We start from the raw sequence: 13,257 nt of genomic DNA, 5'->3' as shown, positions 1-13,257 counted from the left end.
CCCATCCTGCTTCGCGGCCAAGGCGCGCAGCAGAGCGTTTCCGACCGCGCGAGGCGGGAGGAGGTGGAGTGCCGTGCACGAGGGTCGTGTGGCCGCGGGCCTAGGTGGCGCCAGGCACTCTGAAGTGTTGAGGAAGAGTCAGGGGGAGTTTAGGCTCCTGCCTGGGCTTTAAGCTGAAGTTTGAGTGCACCACGGTTCACACAGGAAACGTATGCGGCTTCATTGGCGGCCCCTTGGAGGGCACCGGCCTGACGAGCCGACGAGTAAACCGAGGCGCCCGACGCAGCCAGACGCAGCGGGAGAGCGTCCTTCTGATGGTTGTGGGCAGGTTGAGGCCCGGAGGGCGGGTTGCCCAGCGCGGGCCGAGGGTAAGCCGAAGCCGAGGCGATGCTCACCCCCCCTCACGCCCACCCCCGAGGCTGGCTCTCCGGGCTTGAGGGGCGCGAAGCCGGAGAGGTTCGCTCGGGCTGAAGTTTGAGAGAAACTGTGAAGTGTATTAAGGGCCTTAAGAGGCACTGGGAGCCGTTAAAGACTTTGTTTTTAAAGAAAGTGCTAGTCGCAGTGTAAAAATTGGTCTGGAGAGGCTACCTCGGTGAAAAGGCTCCTGTATCGCAGGCGAGACATGGCGGTGGCCTGAATTAGGAGTTGGAGTGGAGGGAAGGGACAACTGTTAAGACGACTGAATTATCGTGACCTAGTTAGTGATGGGGGTATGTGGGTTTCTGGCCTGAGCATCTGAGTAGAATGTGGTCCCACTTTCTGATAGTAGTGAATACAGGAGACGGAGTAGGCCCATGCATTTGGCTTTTTTTTTTTTTTTTTCCTTGCTTAAATATAATTTACAGGAATTCCTGCTTTGGCGCAATGGGATCTGTGCTGTCTCTGCAGCGCTGGGACTCGTGTTCTGTCCCCAGCAGGCAGTGAGTTAAGGATCGCTTGTTGCCGCAGTTGTGACATAGGTTGCAGCTGCGGCTTAGATTCAGTCCCTGGATGGTGAACTTATATATGCAGCAGGTGCTGCCAAAAGAAAATAAAGTGCTGTGAACATCTGTGTATGAGCGTGTTTTTAGTTCTCTTGGGTATATACCTAGTAAGAGTGCGATTGCTGGGTCATATGGTATTTAGTTCTCAATGTTGAGTTTCAGGGAGTTCCTGTCGTGGCGCAGTGGTTAACGAATCCGACTAGGAACCATGAGGTTGCGGGTTCGGTCCCTGCCCTTGCTCAGTGGGTTAATGATCTGGCGTTGCCGTGAGCTGTGGTGTAGGTTGCAGACGCGGCTCGGATCCCACGTTGCTGTGGCTCTGGCATAGGCCGGAGGCTACAGCTCCGATTAGACCCCTAGCCTGGGAACCTCCATATGCCGTGGGAGCAGCCCAAGAAATAGCAAAAAGACAAAAACAAACAAACAATCAATGTTGAGTTTCAAATGGTAATAGGACTTCATGGAGCTTTTTCCATAAGAAGGGGTCAGAAGGTGTTTCTTTGTGGTTTTGGAAACCAAAGTTGGTTTGTTAAGTAGATCAGTTAAGTAGACAGCACAAGAGTGGTAGCAGTGGAATGACTCATTTATACCAGCAGGATTTTAATTTATGGAGAAGCCAGTGCTATTGAAAGAAAAAAATTTTCTGTTTGCTTTGTTTTAATGATTTTTTTTTTCTATTACAGCTGTTTCACAGTGTTCTGTCAATTTGCTACTATGCAGCAATGTGACCCAGTCACACATAACATATATACATTCTTTTTTCTCACATTATCATGCTCCATCATAAGTGATAGATACAGTTCCAGTGCTATACAGCAGGATCTCATTGCTTATCCATTCCAAAGGCAATAGTTTGCATCTGTTAACCCTAAATTCCTAGTCCATCCCACTCCCAAAAAATTGATTACACTTCCAGAGAGCAGAGGGCACGCCATGCCCCACAGGGAAGATTTTGGTCAGGAGACAAGGAAGAATGAAGGGAGAGCCTAGGTCGGAGCCTGGCCTTTATTAGAGCAGGGTAAACAATTTAGAACTGTCTAGTTTGAATAATTCTGGGGGGCTTGAGGCCATAGGGATGGTCTCTATATTAAATGTTCCTTCATGTCCCTGGCTTTAATATTTTGGCAGCAAAGTTCTACCACAAATGCTGGCAGGAACAAACAGTATTTCCCATCCAAGGGTGGTCTGGCCTGGGATGATTAAGGGCAGGGTAATATTGACTAGGTCTGTGAGAGTTTAAAGGAGTTGTTGAGTTTAAGTGTGAGAGGCTGCTCCCAAGTAAATTGATCACTATCTTTGGGAATTAGCTAGTCCTGGGAAGAAAAATCTTACAACTGGCAAGATTTTTGAGATAGCAAAACATCATATGATACAGGAAAACAAAATTAATGCATGGGAACATGACTGGGATGATGTGGACAGTTGTAAAAGTGGTGGGTGTTTTTCTAAAGATTAGGATTTAAATCTCTTAGCAGACTGGGAAAGAAAACCCTTTCTCCTGCCTCCCCCCAACCCAAATCTGGCCATATTATTCTTTTAAACAAAATAAGATATTCAAATGTACTTTATAGAAGGGAGTGTACTGTATACCTTGTATTCTCAACTAAATTACCTGTGAAATATTTTATTTTTAAATTTATAGTTTATTTTTAAATTTTATTGTATTTATAGTTGTACAACAGTCATCACAACCCAAGTTTACAAAACTTCCATCCCAGCCCATCCCTCCCACCATCAAACCTGTCTCCTTTGGTAAATAAAAGTTTTTCAGTCTATGAGTCAGTTTCTATTCTGCAAAGAAGTTCATTGTATCCTTTCATTAGATTCCACATATAAGTGATAGCATATGATGTTTGTCTCACTTTCTTTTTTTTTTTTTTTTTGTCTTTTGTCTTTTTGGTTGTTGTTGTTGTTATTGTTGCTATTTCTTTGGGCCACTCCCGCGGCATATGGAGGTTCCCAGGCTAGGGGTTGAATCGGAGCTGTAGCTACCGGCCTACGCCAGAGCCACAGCAACGCGGGATCCGAGCCGCGTCTGCAACCTACACCACAGCTCAAGGCAACGCCGGATCGTTAACCCACTGAGCAAGGGCAGGGACCGAACCCGCAACCTCATGGTTCCTAGTCGGATTCGTTAACCACTGCGCCACGACGGGAACTCCTGTTTGTCTCACTTTCTAACTTCACTCACCGAGATAATTTCCAGGTCCATCCATGTTGCTGCAAATGCCATTATTTCATTCCTTTTTATGGCTGAGTGATATTCTATCATGTGTATGTACCACATCTTTATCCATTCCTCTGTTGATGGAAAATATTTAGGTTGCTTCCGTGTCTTGGCTATTGTATACAGTGCTGCAGTGAACAGCTGGGTACGTCTATGTTTTCGAGTCATGGGGCTTTTTCTGGATAGGTGCCCAGGAGTGGGATTGCTGGATCAAACGGTAATTTTATTTTTAGTTTTCTGAGGAATCTCCATACTGTTTTCCATAGTGGTTGTACCAATTTACATTCCCACCAACAGTGTAAGAGGGTTCCCTTTTCTCCATACCCTTTCCAGCATGTATTGTTCATAGACTTTTTGATGATAGCCATTCTGCCCAATGTAAAGTGGTACCTCATTAAAGTTTTCATTTGCATTTCTCTAATGATTAGTGATGTTGAACATCTTTTCATGTGTTTTTTGGCCATCTGTATTGCCTGTTTAGATCTTCTGCCCGTTTTTTGATGAGGTTGTATGTTTTTTGGTACTGAGCCACAGGAGGTGTTCGTATATTTTGGAGATTAAACCCCTGTCATTTGCTTCATTTGCAAATATTTTCTCCCTTTCTGTGGTTTGTCTTTTTGTTTTGTTTAGGGTTTCCTTTGTTGTGCAACAACTTTCCATTTTAATTAGGTCCTATTTATTTTGTTTTTATTGTCATTACTCTAGGAGGTGGATCTGAGAAGATATTGCTGTTTTGTGTCAGTGTTCTGCCTATGCTTTCCTCTAAGAGTTTTATATTTAGGTCTTTAATCCATTTTGAATTTATTTTTGTGTATGGTGTTAGGAAGTGTTCTACTTTCATTCTTTTACATGTAGCTGTCCAGTTTTTCCAGCACCACTTATTGAAGGGACTGTCTTTTCTCCACTGTGTCTTCTTGCCTCCTTTGTCATTGATTAGTTGATCGTAGGTGCATGGGTTTAATTCGGGGCCTTCTATCCTGTTGCACTGATCTATATTTCTGTTTTTGTGCCAGTACCAATACTGTTTGAAGACCATATCTTTGTAGTATCGTCCGAAGTCAGGGAGTCTGGTTCCTCTAGCTCCATTTTTCTTTCTCAGGATGACTTTGGATGCTGGGTCTTTTGTGCTTCCAAACAAACTTCAAAATATTTTCTTCTAGTTCTGTGAAAAATGCCATTGGTAATTTGATAGGGGTTGCATTGAATTTTTGATTGCCTTGGATAGTATGGTCATTTTGACAACATGGTATATCTTTCCATCTATGACGTCTTTGATTTCTTTCATCAGCGTCTTAGAGTTTTCAGAGTACAGGCCTTTTGTCTCTTTAGGTAGGTTTATTCCTAGGTATTTTATTCTTTTTTTATATGATAGTAAATGGGGTTGTTTCCCTAATTTCTCTTTCTGATCTTTCATTGTTAGTATATAGAAATGCAGTCGATTTCTGTGTATTAATTTTGTATCCTGCAACTTTACCAAATTCATTGATGAGCTGTAACAGTTTTCTGGTAGCGTCTTTAGGATTTTCTAGATATAGTATCATGTCATCTGCAAATAGTGATAGTTTTACTTCTTCCTTTCCAATTTGGATTCCTTTTATTTCTTTTTCTTCTCAGATTGCCGTGTCTAGGACTTCCAAAAGCATGTTGAATAGTAGCGGTGAGAGCGGACATCCTTGTGTTGTTCCTGACTTAAGTGGGAATTCTTTCAGCTTTTCACCATTGAGAATGATGTTAGCTGTGGGTTTTCATATATGACCTTTATTATGTTGAGGTAGGTTCCTTCTGTGCCCACTTTCTGGAGGGTTTTTTTTTTTTTTTTTTTTTGTCTTTTTGTTGTTGTTGTTGTTGTTGCTATTTCTTGGGTCGCTCCCGCGGCATATGGAGGTTCCCAGGCTAGGGGTCGAATCGGAGCTGCAGCCACCGGCCTACGCCAGAGCCACAGCAACACGGGATCCAAGCTGCGTCTGCAACCTACACCACAGCTCACGGCAACGCCGGATCGTTAACCCACTGAGCAAGGGCAGGGACCGAACCCGCAACCTCATGGTTCCTAGTCGGATTCGTTAACCACTGCGCCACGACGGGAACTCCGATCATATGGTTTTTATTCTTCAATTTGTTAATGTGGTGTATCACACTGATTGATTGGCATATACCGAAAAATCCTTGCATCCCTGGAACAAATCCCACTTTGTTATGGTGTGTAATCCTTTTAATGTATTGCTGGATTTGGTTTGCTAGTATTTTTTTTGAAGGTTTTTACATCTATGTTCATCAGTGGTATTGCCTATAATTTTCTTTTATTGTGGTATCTTTGTCTGGTTTTGGTATCAGGGTGATGATGGCCTCATAGAATGAGTTTGGGAGTGTTCCTTCCTATGAATTTTTTGAAATACTTTCCGAAGGATAGGTGTTAACTCTTTTCTAAATGTTTGATAGAATTTGTCTGTGGAGCCATCTGGTCTTGGAGTTTTGTTGGAAGTTTTTTTTACTCACACTTTCAATTTTAGTACTTATGATTGGTTCTTTCATCTTTTCTATTTCATCTTGGTTTAGTCTTAGAAAATTGTACTTTTCTAAGAATTTGTCCATTTTATTGGCATGTAGTGGCTTGTAGTAGTCTTTTATGGTCTTCTGTATTTCTGTGATGTCCATTGTAACTTTTCCTTTTTCATTTCTAATTTTATTGATTTGAGACATCGCTTTTCTTGAAGATTCTGGCTAAAGGTTTATCAGTTTTGATCTTTTCAAAGAATGAGCTTTTAGTTTCATTGATCTTTTCTATGGTTTTCTTCCTTTCTATTTCATTTATTTTCTGCTCTGATTTTTATGATTTCTTTCCTTCTGCTGACTTTGGGTTTTGGGTCTGTTCTTCTCTCTCTAGTCACTTTAGGTGTAAAGTTAGGTTGTTTCTTTGAAATTTTTCTTGTTTCCTGAGGTAGGCTTGTATTACTATAAACTTCCCTCTTAGAACTGCTTTTGCTGCATCCCATAGGTTTTGAATTGTTGTGTCTTTGTTGTCATTTGCTTCCAGGTATTTTTAAATTTCTTCTTAGATTTCTTTAATGATCCATTGGTTGTTCAGTAGTATCTTGTTTAGTCTCCACATGTTTGTGTTTTTTTGCAGTTTTTTCTTGTTGATTTCCAGTCATATAGCATTGTGGTAGGAAAGATGCTTGGTAATGATTTCAGTTTTCTTAAATTTACCAAGGCTTGATTTGTGCACCAGAATGTGATCTGTCCTAGAGAATGTTCCATGTGCACTTGAGAAGAATGTATATTCTGCTGCTTTTGCGTGGAATGTTCTATAAATATCTGTTAAGTCCATCTGGTCTAATGCATCATTTAAGGCCTGTGTTTCCTTGTTGATTTCTGTCTGGATGATCTGTCCATTGCTGTAAGTGGGTTGTTAAAGTCCCTCACTATCAATTGTGTTATTTCAGTTTCTCTTAAGATCTTTAGCAGTTGCCTTATATGTTGAGTGCATATGTATATTGACACTTTTTATATCTTCTTCTTGGATTGATCCTTTCATTATTATGTCATGTCCTTCTTTGTGTCTTATTCTTTATTTTAAGATCTATTTTGTCTGACAGGAGTATCGCTACTCCAGCTTTCTTTCGGTTTCCATTTGCATGGAATATTTTCTTCTGTCCTCTCACTTTCAATTTGTATGTGTCCCTAGAACTGAAGTGTGTCTGTTGAAGACAGCACATATATTTGGACCTTGTTTTTGTATCCACTCAGCAAGTCTATGTCTTTTGGTTGGGGCATGTCGTCCATTTACATTTAAGGTAATTATTGATATGTATGTTCTTATTGCCATTTTATTAATCATTTTGCATTTGTTTTTGTTGGTCTTTTTTCTTCCCTTCTCTGGTTCTCTTCTCTTATGGTTTGATGACTAACTTTAGTGTTGTGTTTGGATTGCTTTTTCTTATTTGTGTGTTTATCTATTGTAGGTTTTTGGTTTGCAGTTACCATGAAGTTTTAACATATGAGTCTATATGTATACGAGATTGCTTTAAGTAGTTGATCTCTTAATTGCAAGTGCATCCCCAGTATCCTGCATTTGTACCCTCCTCTTCTCATGATTTCTGGTTTCGGTGGCATATTTGCGTGTGGATGATTTCCCGCTTTTACTATACGTATATGCTTTTACTTGTGAGCCTTGTCATTTATAATATTTTTGTTTCTCGTTGTGGCCTTTTCTTTTCCACCAAGAGAAGTTTCTTTAGTATTTGTTGTAGAAATGGTTCAGTGGTGCTGAATTCTCTTAGCTTTTGCTTGTCTGTAAGGATTTTGATTTCTCCTTCAAATCTGAAGGAGAGCCTTGCTGATAAGAGTAATCTTGGTTGGAGATTTTTTCCTTTCATTACTCTATATCATGCCACTCCCTTCTGACCTACAGCATTTATTCTGAAAAATCTGCTGATAACCTTATCAGGGTGCCCGTGTATGATATTTATATCTTTGCCCTAGCTGCTTTCAGTATTTTTTCTTTGTTTTTAATTTTGGTCAGTTTGATTAATATGTGTCTCAGGTGTTCCTCCTTGGATTTATTTCATATGGTGTGCTTCCTGGATTTGAATGAGTGATTCCTTTCCCATGTTAGGGAAGTTTTTGGCTATTATTTTTTCAAATATTTTCTCTGGCGCTTTCTCTCTGTCTTCTCCTGGCATCCTATAATATGAATATTGGTGCGTTTTACATTGTCCCAGAGTTCTCTTAGAGTGTCTTCATTTCTTTTCAATCTTTTTTCTCTTTTCTGTTCAGCATCACTAATTTACACTAGTCTGTCTTTCACCTCGCTTATGCATTGTTCTGCCTCCTGTATTCAGCTGTTGGTTGCATATAGTGAATTTTTTATTTCGGTTATTGTATGTTGCATCTCTGCTTGCTTAATCCTTAAATCTTCTATTTTCTTTTTGCTCAGTGTTTCTTGTAATTTATCAATCTTTGCCTCTAGTTTATTTCCAAGATCACACATCATCTTTACTATGATTAGTCTAAAGTCCTTTTGATGGAGGTTGGTGCTCTCCAGATCACTTAGCTGTTTATCTGGGATTTTTTTCTTGTTCCCTTATCAAGTCAAAATTCTCTGCCTTTCATTTTGTGTAGATTTTCGGTGTGGTCTCCTTTTTGCAGGCAGTAGGGTTGTAGCCTCTCTTATTTCTGGTTGTCTGCCCCCTTGTGGCTGAAGTTGATACAGAGGCTTGCTGGTGGGAGGGACTGGTGCCTGCCCACTGGTAGGTGGAGCTGGTTCTTATTCCTCTGATGGTTGGGGCTTTGTCTCTGGCTGTGATAGAGGTGGCTCTGTGTTTGGGGGGGTCTTTAGGCAGCCTCTTTGCTGATGGGTGGGGGTATGTTCCCACCTGGTTTGTTGTTTGGCCTGGGGATTCTCAGCCCTGATGGGTGAGGCCAGATTTTTCCAGAATGACCACCTCTAGGGGAGTTCACCCTGATGGTTATTCCCGAGACCTTAGCCGCCAGTGTCTCCCCGCCCCACAACAAGCCACTCTTACCTCCTGCTTTCCCAGGAGATCCTCCAAGCAATGCAGATAGGTCTGACCCAGATTCCAATGGAGTCTCTGCTTTGCCCTGGGACTCCTGTATGTGCCTTTTAGTAGTGCAGTCTCCTGTTCCTCTAGACCCATGGAGCTCCTGCGCACAAGCCCTGCTGGCCCTCAACACCGAATGCTCTGGGGGCTCCTTTTCCCAATGCCAGATCCCTAGTGTAGTAATTGACATGGGGCTCAGAACTCTTATTCCTATGTGAGCCTCTCCAATATAGTTTCTTCCTAGTTTGTGGGCTGCTCACCTCACGGGGATGGGGTTGTTTATATCATGTAATCGCCCCTCCTACAGTCTCTTCGGTGGCCTCCTCTCTGTCTTCTGGAGTAGAATATCTTTTTTGATAGTTTGCAGTCTATTTTGTTGACATTTGTTCCACAGTTTACCTGTGGAATATTTTAAACTGGAATGTTTGGACTTCATCCTTAGGCCTACTAAGTAAAACTTGGGGAGGGGTCCCACCTGGGTCTTCTGAAAGTTTCACAGGTGATTCTGATGCACACTAAGTTAGAGACTGGTGATCATTTCATTTAACCAATACCTACTGAGAAAATCCTTTAGACTAAATACAAAAGAGATGCCAAGGAGTTCCCATTGTGGCCCAGCAGAAACGAGCCTGACTAGTGTCCATGAGGATTTGGGTTCATGGCCTGCTCGTTCAAGTTCCCCTGGCTTTGCTCAGTGGGTTGGGGATTGCCGTGAGCTGTGGTGTAGGTTGCAAATGAGGCTCGGATCCCTTGTGGCTGTGGCTGTGGCTTAGGCTGGGAGCTGTATCTCCAATTTGACCCCTAGCCTGGGAACCTCCATATGCCGTGGGTGTGGCCCTAAAAAAAGACACACACAAAAAAAGAAAGAGAGATGCCAAAAACCACATGAGGGAGGGATGATTGGAATTTAGAGTTAGGCTTGATTCCTCCCTTCAAGGAACAGAGTTGTGGGGCAGCTTTCTTTTGGACCTAAGATGAACCATGGTAACCCCCTTGACCTGGACCCTGTTGTGACTTAGTTCCAGCAGAAACTCTGCAGTTTACACTCTTTGACTGGAATTAGGCCGGAGTCACCCAGTGTAACTAAGATGAGGGACAATGTCCAGAAACAGTGGTGTTGGGTCCATGTTATTTCAGTGGAAATGCTGCATGTTTGTTGCCCGCCAGCATTTGTGGCAGAACTTCGTTGCCAGAACACTAAAGCCAGGGACATGAAGGAACATTTAATATAGTAAAAGGTCGGGGTTATCCTTATGTTTGATAAACTTTACAAGGATTATCAGAAAAAAGAATAGTTGCAGAAGTGTATTGAAAAATTTAGACACAATGTAAGGAGTGATTCCAAGCAGAGGCTCTGTTTTCCAAGCCCATTGGAGTAGATCATTTTGGGGTCCAGGAGAAACAGGCAAAAGTTGAATATGCTATAATTCTCACTTCCTTACCCTCCTGTAATATTTCCTTTTGGGAAACTTTTGGCATCTTTCATTGAGTTAATGTTTTAAACAGTTCCGTGGAAGAAATGAAAGACCCTCTTCCCAGGTCTGTGGTTTGGTTATAAATCACAAAACCCAAACCTGCCCAGCCCCCTCTCATTTATTTTGGCAGGGACTGGGGAGAGGACGGATGGAACAAGGGAAGAGTTTGTATTCTCTGTTCTTTGGTCATATAAGCTTTTATTTACTGCCGTATAATCCTATCTCCTACACTGCCAAAATTGTTGAAATCCAGAGGGGAAATGACTGCTTTATATGTCAAAGGGTACAGAAGTCATTCTTTTATGCTGCATTTCCGCCTACCACTGCTGCTTTGTGTTCTATTAATTTTTTTTTGATGAGTTTGAACGGAAATTCCATGTAGATGTACTTGTGTAGGTCGCAGGTGGCTCGAATCATGTGGCTATGGCTATGGTGTGGGCTGGCAGTTGCAGCTCCTATTTGACCCCTAGCCTGGGAACTTCCACATGCCATATGTACAGCTCTAGAAAGCAGAAAAAATAAAAACTTACTACAAAGGGAGTTACCATTGTGGCATAGTGGTTACAAACCTGACTAGTATCCATGAGGATGTGGGTTCAATTCCTGGCCTCACTCAGTGGGTTAAGGATCCAGCATTGCTGTGAGCTGCAGTGTAGGTCATAGGTGCGGCTTGGACCCCACCTTGCTGTGGTGTAGGCTGACGGCTGCACCTCTGATTGGACCCCTAGCGTGGGAACTTTTATATGCCGTAGGAGCAGCTTAAAAAAAAAAAAAAGACAACAACAACAACAACAATAAAACACCATACTACAAAGCTGCAGTAATCAATACTGTATGCTCCTGGCATAAGAATAGACATAGAACAGTGGAATGGAATATTATTGAAGTATAGTTGATTTACAATGTTGTGTTGATTTCTGCTATACAGCAAAGACATTGTTATATATATATACATATATATGTGTGTGTATATATATTCTTTTTTGTATTCTTTTCCATTACGGTTTATCACAGAAACTGTATATAGTTCCTTGCGCTATATTGTAGTATAGTAGTATCTTCTTGTTATCCATTCTATATGTAATAGTTTGCATCTGCTAATCCCAAACTTGCGTTCCTTCCCTCCCCAACTCCCCCTTCCTCTTGGCAACCACAACTCTGTTCTTTATGTCTGTGAGTCTCTTTTTGTTTCATATATATGTTCATTTGTGTCATATGGTAGAGTCCACATATAAGTAACGTCATGTGGTATTTATCTTCCTCTTTCTGACTAACTTCACTTAGTATGAAAATCTTGGTCCATCCATGTTGCTGGCATTATTTCATTCTTTTTTTTTGGCGGAGTAATATTGCATTGCGTGTGTGTGTGTTTGCATGCACAGCACATCTTTTTGATCCATTTACCTGTCTCTGGATATCTAGGTTGTTTCCATGTCTTGGCTATTGTAAATAGTGCTGCTATGAACATAAGGTGCACATATCCTTTCAGTTATAGTTTTATCTGGATATATGCATGGGCAGGTAATTTTTATCAAGAATGCCAAGACCATCCATTGGGGAAAGAATAATCTCTTGAACAAATGGTGCTAGGACAGCAGAATAGCTAAATGCAAAAGAGCGAAATTGGCTCCTTACCTCATATCATATACAAAAATTAACTCACAATGGATCAAAGACCTAAATGTAAGAGCAATACCATAAAACAGAGGTAATCCATGAGTACACAGGTTCGATCCCTGGCCTCACCCAGTGGGTTAAGGATCTGGCATTGCCGCAAGCTGCAGCATAGATCAGAGATACAGCTTGGATCCTTCATTGCCTGGGCTGTGGTGTAGGCTTGCAGCTGCAGCCCCGATTTTTTTTTTTTTTAATTTGTCTTTTTGCCTTTTCCAGGGCTGCTCCCGTGGCATATGGAGTTCCCAGGCTAGGGGTCCAATTGGAGCTGTGGCCATTTGCCCATGCCAGAGCCACAGCAACATGAGATCCAAGCCACGTCTGCGACCTACACCACAGCTCACAGCAATGCCTGGATCCTCAACCCACTGAGCAAGGCCAGGGATCTAACCCACAACCTCATGGTTCCTAGTCAGATTTGTTAACCACTGTGCCACGATGGGAACTCCTGCAGCTCCGATTTGACCTCTAGCTCCGGGAACTTGCATATGCCACAGATGTGGCTCTAAAAAGAAAAATTTTTTTTAATTATTATTTTTTTTTTGTCTTTTTAGGGCCACACACGTGGCATATGGATGTTCCCAGGCTACAGGTCCAATAACAGCTGCAGCTGCTGACCCACACCGCAGCTCATGGCAATGCCGGCTCCTTACCCACTGAGCGAGGCCAGGGATTGAACCTGTGTACTCATGGATTCTAGTCTGGTTCGTTAACCGCTGAGCCACAAAGGGAACTCCTTCAGTCTTTTAAAATTCTGTATTACCCCATTAAGTATTTCATCAGGTTAGCAGATTGATTATAAATATGAGGAAAATTCATCAGTATGACTTTGCTTTCAGAAAATTCATATCATATTTAAAATATCACATTATGTCATACTCATTTGGTCACATCATTTATCACGTCATTAGGTCTCATTCATGTGACTGGGTAACAAACATTTATACCAGAACTCCAAATAATAAGGACCCTTTTAATTTTGAACATGAACTGGCCCCCAGTAAATACTGGGTTTACCTCTAGGAAGAAAAGAACATTTATATGTAATGCCCTAGACACCTTCTTGGCCTTTCCAACCATTATCTCTCTTAATCCTCTGAAAAGCCCTGTGAGATAAATATTATTACACTCATTTATAAATGAGGAAATTGGCTCACGGTAAATCATTTACCCACGGTCATAAAGCTAGGAAAGGAGAGCCAGGACTCAGCTCAGATCTGTCCAAATATAAATTGATGGCCTCACCAAATTATCCTCCTTCCCCAAATCCCAGGGAATCTGGGATTTATATTTTGGGAGTTGGCTATTACATCTTTTCTCTTAATAGGAACTTCTTA

The 13,257-nt window shown here is 41.7% G+C and overlaps 1 protein-coding gene across 23 annotated transcripts in view; it reads left to right on the top strand.

Moving 5' to 3' along the window:
- The first annotated feature begins 32 nt into the window (after positions 1 to 32).
- The window catches only part of DNASE1 (deoxyribonuclease 1), a 61,843-nt gene continuing 48,618 nt past the window's right edge, over positions 33 to 13,257 (top strand). For all 23 annotated transcript variants that reach the window (XR_014839539.1, XR_014839547.1, XR_014839541.1 and 20 more), the window contains exon 1: positions 33 to 368. The gene's annotated coding sequence lies outside the window, so the exon portion shown is untranslated. The remainder of the gene's footprint in view (positions 369 to 13,257) is intronic.

Source organism: Sus scrofa, chromosome 3, assembly GCF_054392235.1.
Source record: "Sus scrofa isolate SSC_HxYL_T2T_F1_AM1 chromosome 3, Sscrofa_HxYL_maternal_Yorkshire_Landrace_v2.0, whole genome shotgun sequence".
In the NCBI taxonomy this organism is placed as follows: domain Eukaryota; kingdom Metazoa; phylum Chordata; class Mammalia; order Artiodactyla; family Suidae; genus Sus; species Sus scrofa.
Note: the sequence above shows the minus strand (reverse complement) of the source record. Positions and strands in the feature narration are given on the sequence as shown.